General features: G+C 43.1%; 1 protein-coding gene across 2 annotated transcripts in view; it reads left to right on the top strand.

Annotated features, from left to right (window-relative positions):
- Positions 1-13,795, top strand: part of MRPL9 (mitochondrial ribosomal protein L9) — a 201,053-nt gene that overhangs the window by 74,783 nt on the left and 112,475 nt on the right. The gene's annotated exons all lie outside the window — the stretch shown is intronic.

Genomic DNA, 13,795 nt, shown 5'->3' with positions numbered 1-13,795 from the left:
CCTCTTGCCTCCCGGCCCGCCTTCCTCTCCCTGATTGGCCCAGCCCTCGTTGGTGTGGGGCTCTGGTGTCCGGCACTGCCTGCGAGCACCTTCTTCAACCCAGGCTGCCCAGGTTAGTGCATCTATAGCGAGGACCCCCTTGGGCCTCATTTGGGACAAATTTTAGCACATTTCGGGCTCCCCCAGGCCTGCGAGCAGTGTAGCTCGTCCAGACCCTCCAAGCTCCCAATCCACAAACCCTCCCGGCCTGCCTTCCTCTCCCCTGATTGGGCCCTCGAACCTTGTTGCACAAGGCATAACAGACCCTCTCAGGGCAGCCCCCACGGCTACAGGCCCCAAGGCAAAGGGTGGCTCCAAGCAGAAGTGTCAGCAGGTGTCAGCAGGTGTCGGCAGGGGAAGCCAGTGGCCAGCCGTCAACCAGCAACGACCAAGGACCTGTAAGGTAAGAGCGGCCTAGGTGGGGAATAGAGCAATAACTGAACCCTGGAAGCCTAGACCACTTACCAAATCCATCCTTAAACACCTTCGTAATAAATAACACCTCTTCAACCTTCCAAACTTCACACTATTAAGCACAGCAATGTGTAGTACAGCACCCATTTGAACGGTCAGAACAGGCCTCTCTCCCACTATACAGGACTCTCAAACCTAGCTGTGCCTAGAATTGTAGAATTGTATACTTTCACCTGTGCCTGGAATTGTACTCTTTCACCTGTGTTTAGACCGCTACTCGCTCGCCTGCGGTTGGGACTCTTATCCTTCGAACGACTGGGCGCGGAGCAGTGCGAGGCTCTCAAATTTAGCTGCTAGCTTGAAATCATTAGTTCTCTTGTATAGCAACTAGCCACCCTCCCAACCCCACATAGTCTGCCCACCGCAGTGAACTCATCCAGGGAGACGCTTATTAAGGGCAGCCAAAGTTAACCCAACGGTAAAATTCTAACTAATCTCCCCAACCTTACTCAAAACACCGACTAAAACAAGCTGCCAATATTAGCTGCTGACCAACAACAGACAGTACCCAAAAGTTATAGAGGACAACTCCCCTCACTCAGTACCACACCACAAAACCGTTGGACCAAAGCAAATAAACAAATTAAAGACCAAAACAGTCTGCGACCCAAGATGCCACGCAAACGACCTGTACGGAGTTGAAGAAAAAGAGAAGAAAGAACAAAGACACCGGAACAGCAACAAAGACACACAACTACAGGAAACACTCTGATTCACAGGAACGGCATTCGAACCAATGCTGACAGAAGAGGAAAAATCCCTCTGCTTAACTCCATACCTCACAAACAACCAGTCACCAGAACGATCCAACCCAATACGAAAATCAGCAACAGCAGACAACCAAACACAACTGCGCAGAAGAAGATCAGACAACGCTAGAAATAACAATAATATAATCGACGCAATAACACCCTACATCACCAAATCAAGAGCAACTTCCACTCGACACCCACAAATCTTGCAAGAAGAACCTGTGGAGAAAATAAAAAACTAAGAATGGACCTGGAAGAACTCTTTGAAAACACAGAAGCACCTATACCAACACCTCAAATAGAGATCATCCTTAAAGGAAACCCCAACACCGATCAGAAGACTAATCCAACAATAAAGACCAAACCACACCACACCGCTCAACTCCACTGCAATCTATTAAACGCAAGATCCATGTCAAAATATTCAACAAATCTTTGACCTCCTCTGACAACGGCATTGACATCCTATTCATCACAGAAACATGGCTGGACGACTGTTGGGCTCACCTGGTATCCACAGGGATGCCACCCAGCCGGGTTACTCGCTGGTATGCTTCTCAGCTTTGCCCTGATGTGGTCTGCGGGGAAGGTTCTGCCTGAAAATACAGGAGGACTGTGTTCAAGACTGACCGACTGGGGTAAGGATCCTCCCTCCATCCCCATATGATTTCAGTCCCTCTGGCGCCCTCTCCTCACCTTGTGGTAGAATTAGGCATGCTCTCTATCCTGCCTTCTTTGCAGGGGTGCGTTGTCTTTCATGGGCGAGTGCAGTCCAGTTACTTCACTGGCGCCGGCCCGTTTGATATTGCTCAGGTAGGTCTTATTACTGTTTAGTTTTGTTGCTATCCTGCATGCCTTTCTTTGTTTCCAATGTCTCTTTTTTTTCTCCCTTAGGTATGCAGAGCTTCAGCGCGGCGAACTGGCTTGGTTGAGCCCCGCTGGTAAATGATGGCGCATTAAGAGCGCTATGATGTGGTAAGTAAGCGCTATGCGCAGCGCTGCGAAGTCTTGCCTTTGCTAACCTGTGTTTTCCTTTCTTGTAGGTCGCTGTGTTCTTCAGCGCGAGTGGAATGTCCAGAGTGGTGCCAGCCTAGAGGCGACCAGACAGATAAGCCTTTTGAGCAGTTCGTAATTTGTAAATGTCTCTACTGCTTTCTTTAATGTTGCCTCTATCTTCCTCTTTCAGGTCGTTCTGTCCGGGAGGCGTGCAGATTCGAGGAAGCTGTTCTCAGTAGCTGCGAGTGTTTAAAGATGAAGACTGCAGGTAAGATGCTGCTGCTAATAATGATCCCTTTGTCTCCTTGCAGGTTCTGCTTCTCCGAGGTTCGAGGGAATAGCTGGACACGGTGAGCGTCATGTTACAAGCTGCAAAGTAACACGAAGCGTGTTGTCTTGTTCGGGTGTGGTTTAAATAGCCCCAACAAAATAGTCCAGGTAAAGTAGTCCCTAGGCTACCACACCCAAAACACTAGACCGCATAGCTTGGTTCTTAGGAACCAAGCTATGTGGATGCCTCCATGTTGGCTGACAATACAATAAAGTAGTTCCCAAGCACATTGTTTTTCATGGTGTACGAGCCTGGCGCCATAGGCGCCAGGACTGGCCCCATGAGGGCTTTTGAAGAGGATGCCAGGCTCTAGAGGCCCGAATCCTGACTGCACCTGGCCAATGGGTTTGCCAGAGGGGGTTTTGGGTGAGGGTCGCGACAACCACTACAAAATCACGCTCCAGAGCTGCCTTCCAGCCAACTTCAAATGCCTTCAAATTAACAGGAAACATAAAAAAGGAGGAGGCCTCGCGATAGCATTCAAAGAACACCTAAAAATAAAAACGGACGACCCTCTCAACATCAACAACTGCGAAAGCATGGTCATACACCTATTGGCAAACCCAAAAACCAACAGCACATTCATCCTGGTGTACAGACCACCGTCCTATGATGCAACCTTTGTCGATAACTTCATAGAAGCCATCACCAATATAACCATCAAGCATGAACATCTAACTATCCTGGGGGATTTCAACATCTGGTTCAAAACAAGTGACACCCGCTCCCAAAACTCACTTACCGGACAATTGACAACCATGAAACTGTCAGCTGGTCAAAGGAGCAACACGCTCAGCAGGACACACCCTTGACGCAATCTTCGCCCAGGAAAGACTCGGCACCACCGATACAAATACTGTGGAGCGACCATCTCATCATCCCTTTCATCATCAGACTACCAACTCCACTCTGCATCCAGGCCCACAAACTCACAACCACCACAAAAAGAAAATGGAAAACCGTCAAAACGAGCAACCTGTTCGAACTGCTCGAGACGACCAAACCCTCAATTACAGAACTAGAGCTGGCTGACCTAGACGGCAAAGCGGTGCTGCTACACAAATGGATTGCTGATGCAATCGAAAAGATCACCCCGGAAAAAACCATTCACCCCATCAAAAAAAAGAGCAATGTCAAAATGGTTCACCCCACTACTGAGCACCATGAAAAAGAACAAGAAAACAGAGCTAGAATGGAGGAAACCATACAACCCAGACAAGAAAAAACTGTTCCAGAAACAAATCCGAGCATACAAGAAGGAAATGCAAAATGCGAAGAGAAGGCATTATGACGACAGAATCTCCAATGCGACAAACTCACAAAAAGATCATCAAAGAAATAAGAAACCCACCAGGCTGCAACAACACCCCAACCACCTCTGAGAAACTTTGCAACGACCTGGCAGACCACTTCAAGTACAAAATCAACAACATCCGACAAATCATACAAAGCAGACCAACCAACCACAACATTCAACCAACCGAACCTAATACAGGGCCACAGCACAAACTCCAAAACTTTCCTGAAATATCAGCAGAGGCATTCGTCTTGTTGGTAAAACGCAGCAAGAAAGCAGGATCACCTATGGACCCCTGCCCCCTGGACATCGACAAATCAATCCTCCCTCAAGGAACACCATCGGAATATTACAGAAACCTCCTAAATCTCTCACCAGCAACAGGAACCAAAAACATTCAAATCAGCATATATCAAACCACTCTTAAAAAACACAAGTGATGTAGAAGACCTCCAACTACAGGCCGATCTCGAACATTCCCTACCCAGCAAAAGTCCTGGAAAACTAAGTCTACAAATTAACTCAAGAACACGTTGAAAAACACCACCTGTTGGACCAAGCACGTCGGCTTCAGACCTGCAAGAGGAACAGAAACAGCACTATTGTCCATCTGGGACGACCTAAAAACAAACGCGGACTCGGACACAACCTCAGCCCTGATTCTGCTCGACCTCTCTGCAGCCTTTGACACAGTTAGCCATGACACCCTAACCAAAAGACTAGAAGACCTAGGCATAACAGACACGGCACTACTCTGGACTAAATCTTTCTAAGCAGACCGAACGGAAACCGTTTGGTTAAAGCCCTTCAAATCCACACCACGAGTCAATGACTGTGGTGTACCACAAGGGTCCTCACTATCACCACTGTACTTCAACATCTACCAAACTGGACTAATCAGAATCTTCAAAAAATACAACATTACATGCTACAACTACGCAGATGACACTCAAATCATCTACAAAAGCGAAGACACCCAAACCGATCACTCAACACTAATCGAGTGTCTAAAAGAAGTCTTTAATTGGATGAATGCCAACAACTTGAAAATCAACTCCAGAAAGACAGAAATCATGATTATATCCAAAAATCAAGCGAACACCACCTACATTCCATGGCCAACGGTAATGCGAACCGCATCAATTCCATGTAAGGTAGTAAAAAATCTGGGAGTCCTGATGGACAATACCCTAACCTTAGAGCGACAAACACAATCAAGAAATGCTTCTTCCTCCTTCACACGGCAAGAAGAATCCTACCTTTCCTCTCCTTCACCCACAAAATACTCACACTCGTCGCCCTAATCATGTCAAGAATCGACTATGCATACAGCCTCTTCCTCGGGATACCAGAATACCTCCTGAAGAAGCTACAACGGATTCAAAATGCAGCAGCCAGACTCCTCCTCAAACTATCCAGAAAGGACCATGTAATATCTTCGCACATGAACATGCATTCAGTTAACACCTTTATATGTAATTGTGGGACAGTGATGTAATAGAAGAGGGAATATAGAATGTGGAACCCAGGAGAAAGGATGCTAATCTGAGTGAACTGAGAGAGGAACTGTTAGCTATGGTGGAGCTGGTGGGTTTATCTATGGATCTTAAACCAATTTATCTACAATACTGTGTGAGCCAATACTTCAGTGGCGAAGAGGATGGGATGTTATTTGGCTTAGAACAGCAAACCACTCTTCATTCACACTGTATTTACCACTACCTGCAAGCCAGGTAACATTGGTCACCAATTGGAATATACTGAACTCCAGGAAAACCACAATTGAACAGACGTGAAGTCAAAAGACTGAAGAGCAGAAACGATCACACTATCTGTGTGAAGGATCAAGTACAGAACATAATTCATGAAGGCCAGGAGTTTGCAATCACAAGTGCCACTTTAAAAATAAATAAATAAAAAAAAAAGGCCAAGGAAGTTTACTTGAATATATCACTGTCTTCAATAGACTAACGCTTGCTCAGCAGTACAATCCGGTGAGAATTTTATTTATATTCAAAGTGGGATAATAGAACTAATTTGGAGCATGAGCGGATGTATGATTTGTAATTTAACACTTGCACATGTAATATAATAATATTTGAGCAACGTGTTTCTAGTTGTTTTTAAAGGTGATTGGGCTTCCAAAGTGCACGGAGCAAATCATAAAGAATACGAGTGCCATGTTAAGGAACATGTAACTTTAAGCAACGTGTTGCTAGTTATTTTTAAAGGTGATTGGGCTTCCAAATTGTACGGTGCAATTGATAAGGAAATAAAGACATTATTGCTGAACAAAGGAGCATTCAACCTTGAGCAACGTGTTGGTAGTTGTTTTTAAAGGCAATTGGGCTTCCAAATTGTACAGAGCAATTAATAAAGAAAAAAAACACTATTAACAAAATTACAAGAAAGAGGAAAAAGCAAATATATTGGGAACATCACATTGCAAGAATATAAAGGATCAAGAAGGACCACACATCTCACATAATATAAACAAATATACCATATACAGATTTTTCTCAAACCTCATTTAATCAATTATCAGCAACTTCTGCCAGTCATGCAAGGCATACCGCCTCCTAATGACTTTTTAGACACCAAAGGTGAACCTCCTGTGCCATGGAAACAGTGGAAGAAGTGTTTTGATCATTGGGTTTGCAGCGCATGGTCTCAATTTCTCCAGTGAGAGGAAGACATATATTTGTATTTATTTATTTGCATTGCGCACCTTGCCCTGCAGCATCTGGGCGCATTAGTTACAAGAAGATGGTTACATACATAGTAGCAAATACTCTGCAAGTACGTGCACGTTTCACAAATGGTCACAATCGGAACCGAAATAGTAGCCTGGGCAGAAAAAACGTTGACATACAAGTAGGTGCAACCTAGCAAGAGATATCTATAAAGATTACAGATTGCAGGTAGTAACGTTAAGAAGAACATGTCTACTTATTTATTGTTTGGGGAACTATGGTCAGGAACAGTTTGAGAACCTGCCTGCACTATCTGATCAGGAGTCTGTGGAGTTTACGGACTATGACAAGTGTATAAAAATGCTTGATCTACATTATGAAAAGTCCATTAGTGTCATTCTTGAAAGATGCCATTTCGGGAAGCGAAGACAAGAAAATGGAGAAACAGTAGAACATATAAACAGATGTGTAAAGGAACTGGGAAAAAAGAGAAGAAACTGATAACAAACTAAATATGACTAATGTTCTACACAAGAAGTCAACAGTAAAACTACTAGAAACAAACAAACAAGAAAGATCAAGTATATGAAAGAAAAAAGGGCCAAATTCAAGGAAAGAAGAGATGAAAAAAGGGATGTGAACGATCATAAGAGGAAATGTTTTAGATGTGGTAGCATATATCATATTGCTAGCAGTGATAATTGTCCAGCGTTAAAAGAAATGTGCAAAAGGTGTAATAGGAAAGGACACTTTACGAATTGTTGCAAAACCAGAGCAGAAAACATTGAATGTGTTGATGATTTATGTGATGATTTTGAAGAATGTACCTTTTATGATTGAGAATTCAGACATCAATATAGTGGAAGATTGTGATGCGGATTTACAAAAACCTATGGCTGACATACAGACTTGCAATTCAGTTGTTAAGATGGTAATTGACTCTGGTGCCATTTATACATTGTTGCCAAGAATAATATTTGTTAGACATTTCAAAGATAGTATTGTATTAACAGATATTGATGTGAAGCCGGTTGCCTATGGGAGTAAACAAATTGAATTGGAATGCTGGTTTTGGTCGACCATGAAATTTAAAGACAGAACAGCAAAGGGAAAAGTATATGTGTCAAAAAGAGGTCTTCATCCTTTGTTGAGCTGGTCTCATCAGAGGAGATTAAAAAAAGACTAGACCCCAGTGCAGATGAAATGGTGTATGCTATACATCAATAGGTACAATTTGAACATGTTGAACATCATCCAGTTTTCAGGGAAGAACTGGGAAGTTTAAGAAACTTTAGACATGAAATAAGAATGAAATGCAATGCTGTTCCTGTTGTACATAAAGTAAGACCAGTGCCAATAGCTATCAGGAGTGCTGTAAAAGAGGGATCGGAAAAGATGGTAGAGCAAGGTGTTATTGAGAGTTGAATCTTCTGAATGGGTGTCGCCTCTGGTTGTAGTCCATAAACCTAATGGGAAACTTAGGCTTTGCATTGATGTTAGGTCAGTAAATAAATGAATAATTCCTGATAGACATCCTTTGCCAAATATAGCAGAAATGTTGGGTTCAATTAAGGATCCAAAGGTCAGACCTCAAGTCTGCGTATCATCAAATTGTGTTGCACCCCAAGTCTAAGAATGTAACAGCTTTTATTACAAGTGAAGTTTTGTTTCAATGCAGGAGACTGCCCTTTGGGTTAATCTCTGCAACTGCAGTGTTTCAACGTATAGTGTGCAATTTATTCCATCATATGGAAGGTGTCCTATGCTTTCAGGATGATGTTTTAGTTTATGGGAAAGACAAAAAGGAACATGATGATAGAATGTACAAAGTGTTAAATATTTTTCGAGAAGCTGGTCTTACTCTCAGTAAGGAGAAATGCAAATTCAACAGATCACAGATACAGTGTTTGGGACATGACATTTCTGAGACGGGCATAAAGCCCAAACAAGATTTGGTTAATACTATCATAGGTTTTCCCAGTCCAGACACAAAAGATAAAGTCGTATCAATTTTAGGAATGGCAGAATATTATGCCAAATTTATTCCAGACTTAGCTAGAAAGAGTTACAATATGAGGAAGTTAGCAAAAAAGAATGTAAAGTTTGAATGGGATGAAGAATGTGAGTTGGAATTCAAAAAGATCAAGAAGGATCTCAATGCTGCACCCACTTTGAAGTCTTTCAATCCCAATAAAGGTAGCATTCTCACCACTGATGCGAGCAATCAAGTTTTAGGTGCAGTGTTATCACAGGTTGAAGGGGGAAGTGATCATCCCATTTGTTTTGCTTCCAGAGTACTCAAACCGGCAGAATGCAATTATTCTACAATAGAAAAGGAGTTACTAGCTATAAAATGGTCCATTGAAAAATTTAGATCCTTTTTGTGGGGCACCCAATTTGTGGTGCGGACAGATCACAAACCGCTGAAAGAAATTTTAATAATCAAAGGTTTAGATAAAGTGTCGGCCAGGATTAGGGAATGGGTCACAAATATGCAGGAATACAATTGGGATGTTGAATATCTCCCAGGAGTTAAAAATAAGTGCGCAGATTGTTTTATCTAGGTTAACAAATTATGTAGACTCTGATGAATGTGATAATTATGATGAAGAAGTACTTAACGTGACTCAAGAAGTGGTATCTGAAGATGAGTGGGAAAAGGCAATGGAATCAGATTAAGATTTATGCAAATTGAAAAAATGCATTTGTGAGGGAGTCAAGAGTAGTGCTGTCAGGAAAGGGTATTTACCGGAAGCGGTCAGACAAGTGTATGATGAATTTCATATGAATGACAAATTTGTAATGAGAGGTGACAAACTGTTTCCATCCACAGGTGTGAGATGTAAAATTTTTGAGATGGCACACGAAGGGCATCAGGGTATGACAAAAACGAAACAGTTGGTAAGAGAAGATTATTGGTGGCCTGGCATGGACATTGAAATAGAAGGAGCAATCGGAGAGTGCTGTGCATGTGATGATTCTGCAAAGGGATACATTACTAGGCAGGAGCCCATGACATTAATGTCTGTACCTACCATAGCGTGGGAGAGGGTGGGTCTGGACATTGTGGGACTAGTAAGGAGCAACAGTAACTTGAAATATTGCATTGTTTTAATTGATATGCTTTCCAGGTGGGTGGAAATGAAATGGGTAATACATATCTGATCCAGAGATATCATTCTATTTTTAAATGACATATTCAAGAGGGAAGGGTATCCCACTACCATCATTACGGATAATGAGGTACAATTGATATCGCAAGAAATGCCCCATTTTTTTTAAAGAAAATGGGGTTGAGCACAAAACCAGTTCCATTTATCATCCACAAACAAATGGAATTGTTGAAAGGTTCAATAAGGTCATCAAAAGTATTAGGTGTGCCTTGAAGGATAAAACGGATTGGAAGAAAGCAGTTGAAGACACTATAGTTGCACACAGATTCACACCTCATACTACTACAGGGATATCTCTGTTTGAGATGCTTAGAGGTAGAAAGCCCAATACAAGGATTTGTCCACCATGGTTGGGCAGAGCGTGCAAAAAGGAGCTTGATTTCAAGGCGATTGAAAGGAAGATTATGAATAAGCAATTGGCGAACAAGGAACGCATGATGTGAGAAAAGCGGGGAAAGTTTGTGAAGTGAAGGTAGGTGATTTAGTGAGAATAAAACTGCCTTCCATGGGTAATTTGTTGAAATGGTCACCTGTGACAAAAGTTGTGGAGAGATTCCATGGAGCAGTGAAAGTTTCAGATGGAAGGGCCTGGAATGTAAACAAAGTGTGCAAGTGTTCAAAGCAAAAAAGGTGTGTGGGTAATGTTAGTAAAAGTTGTGTGGGAAATTCTAAAGAGGAAAGTGGCAAAAGAAGTTGAGGAAAGTGGCAAAACAAGTTGTGGTGATGAACACAACACACACTCTAAACGGGTCAGCAGGAGACCTGTGTATTTGCAAGACTGTGAAGTAGGAGTGGAATTAATGTTTGTATCAATACTGTTATTGTATGTAAACCTACATTGAAATAGGAAGAGTGTAAAGTAATTTTATGTTGATTCTATGTTTTATTGTTCATTAATTGAAGCGTTAAAAAAAAGAAAGTTGTGTAAGAAAGGGAGGTGTGTAATATCTTAGTACATAAACATGCATTTAGTTAACATCTTTTATATGTAATTGTGGGACAGTGATGTAATAGAAGAGGGAATATAGAATGTGGAACCCAGGAGAAAGGATGCTGATCTGAGTGAACTGAGAGAGGAACTGTTAGCTGTCGTGGAGACGGTGGGCTTATCTATGGATCTTAAATAAAACAATGTATCTACAATACTGTTTGAGCCAATACTTCAGACCACATCACTCCAGTCCTAAAAATACTGCACTGGCTCCCAGTCAAACATTGCATCACCTTTAAAACAATGTGCATAACCCACAGGGCACTCGGCGGCCAAGGAGCCGAATTCCTGCAAAAGAATCTACAAGCCAATGAGACTCCTCATATCAAGCAATGAAATCATTCTGGAAGAAAAACCATACCTCAAGAAAAAACTTGGTGGCTCCTCCTTCTCCCACTTAGCTGCAGAAACCTGGAACACCATCCCGAAAGAAATAAGAAACACCAAAGACCACTTACAAATCAGGAAATTACTAAAAACCTGGCTCTTCAACATCACAGATGCAAACTGAAAAACAAGAAGCCACCAAACGGGAAACACAATAAAAAGATGACACATCTAGGATGACAATGACAAAATCTAGAAGCGAACAAACTAACTTACTACAACAAAAGAGACCACACTTTTGCTAATAGGACACAATGGACGCCCTCAAGGACAGAATCCAACATCCCTAGCCAACTCCCAGCGAACGTCCTTCACCCGCTCAAGAATGCTACTATAGATCATACCGGCATAAAGTTGGGTGAACATCAGCACTTACCACGCTAAATAAGCTGTAGATATTGGCAGATGCATGGACCAAAGAGTTGTGAATGTAGGCAGACTAGATTAGGATTGCTTTCTGGGCTAGACGGCAAGAACGCACAAACTCATGCCCGCCCCGCATACAAACAGGGGCCACGTAGGCAGCTGGTTGCACAACCTGAGCAAGGTTATTATGCACATGAATGGATGTCCTATTGGAAATGAACCATGAATGTAGTACAGACCCTGAGCTGGACATAGACACGGAGACGCCCGCTCACCCCACCGATTAGAAATGGGGAATTTTTAACGCCTCACTTCAAGACAAGAATGCAAACTAACCAACCCACCAACATCCTCAACAACTCCATACACCTCAAATTCTAACCAAACACAACCACAAACTTATGACGCAACAATCCGCACAAAGTTCACCACACCACACCGCAACAACAAAACAAACCACACATAGACATGCACAACAGCACATGGCAGTATAACACCCCAAGCACAACCAACGGAATTCCGGGCTGAAGCCGCCAACAGCATATCACTGCTCCCTTGCACTTCTCCTGCTCATCCCCACTAACCACCCCTTCCCCCACCTTTCTTTCTTTCAGAACCGCCAGAGCACCAGGGGACCACTCCGGTGGTGATAGTGCGTGGTCAAATATCCTTTAACATTAACAAAGGACAGTCTGGTTGGTGAACATTTTTGGAACCAAATCGTACCCATGATTTTAGGTTTGCTGTACTTCATGGGTAATTTTAGGACTGACCAAGCCAGGAAGACTATGAATTCGGATGCATACAGCTTTTTAATGTTTTTACTGTGGTATGAAGGGAACCTTGAAAAGACATTAAGGTTTCAGAAGTCACTATCCCAACTAATAGACTCACTAGGTCCACCCATAGAGATGTTACAACATTCTGACCTGACACTTTGAATCATTTTATTTTCTAAGCCCTTCCCTGGACTCACTCCCACCTAGGGTTAGCAGTGCCCCAAAAGGCTCAACCCCTCAAGCTTCCCAGAGATGTGCAACTACCCGGTCTCATGTCTGATTCTGACCTTTCCTCATCTGGAGTGGAGAAACCCAATCTCGAAACAGCATTTCACCCCAACATTGCCACACCCCACATGTCAAGGGCCCAACACACAAATGGCTGTGCCCCCTCCTGATAAGCCTTCGAGTCACAAGCCATATATGTGGGGGATTGGGCCACCACTGATCTTGCAAAAGGACAAGCCTGACATACACCAGCCTTCAACCGGACTGCACCTACCATGACTGACACTCTCCCATCTCTTCATGCCTTCCTGAGAGCATGAAGATGTGAGGATTCTTATTGGAAAGGCTGAGGTGAACTAAAGACCTGACCTCCGGAGCCATGCCACAGTTCATTGTGGGGATGGGTGCCCCACTCAATCATTGTTCTGGTAGAGGAGGTTCGGAATCTCTAGTAGATGTACTAGCGGGCAGACCGAAAGACTTGTATGGTTCGAGAACCAGTACCTAGCTGACCGCCACAGGGTTATAAACGCCACTACACAGTTCCTCTAATGCTTCAGTTTCAAAAGTGCACGATGGATCATTGGCAGCATTGGAAAGGCTAACACAGTCCTATTGTCCCAGAACATTCAGCGTCTCCCAGAGATCCTGGGACCACTCACTCCTTTTTGAGCAGTACAGGGGAAGTTTCTTGTTGCCATTTGTTGTGAACTGGGTGTAACTGGGCAGTCTCCAATCCGTGAACAATCTAGCTGATGACTTTGTTGTTTAATTGCCATGTGTGGTTTGCAGTTGCACACCGACTCTCCGCTGCTGAATTTTCCAGACCGAAAATATGGATTGCTTGTAGCCATATTTACCTTTTGGATTGCCCATTCCCACATCTGACTGCCAGCAGAATTAGGGCTACAGTCTGGATCCAATTTGCTTGTTTATGTATACATTGATACAGCATTGTCTGTTCTAATGCATACTGTTAGGGAGAATTCTCTGTTTAGGCTGAATTTCCTAACCTAGTGAGCCCCCCAGCAGCTTTGCTGGTTTTTTGGGGTTTATTTTTTTCTCCTGTCAAGAGTGAGACTTTTACCCTCATTCTTGGACATGATTTGAGTGTGTTTCTTTGAATCTAGAAGTGTTTAATGGGCTATGGGGTCTTTTACTCCATAGGGTTTCATATGTTTTTGTGATGTGTGTTACACAGCACCCTCCGTGCAGTAACACAGGGGTGTCATAGTGACCCCCCAGTATAGACTCCATACCCTGGGACTGACTACTGTCTCCCAGGGCAT

The sequence above is a fragment of the Ambystoma mexicanum genome, chromosome 1p, assembly GCF_040938575.1.
Source record: "Ambystoma mexicanum isolate Mex_15411 chromosome 1p, UKY_AmexF1_1, whole genome shotgun sequence".
Lineage (NCBI taxonomy): Eukaryota > Metazoa > Chordata > Amphibia > Caudata > Ambystomatidae > Ambystoma > Ambystoma mexicanum.
This window is presented reverse-complemented; position numbering and strand designations above follow the sequence as displayed.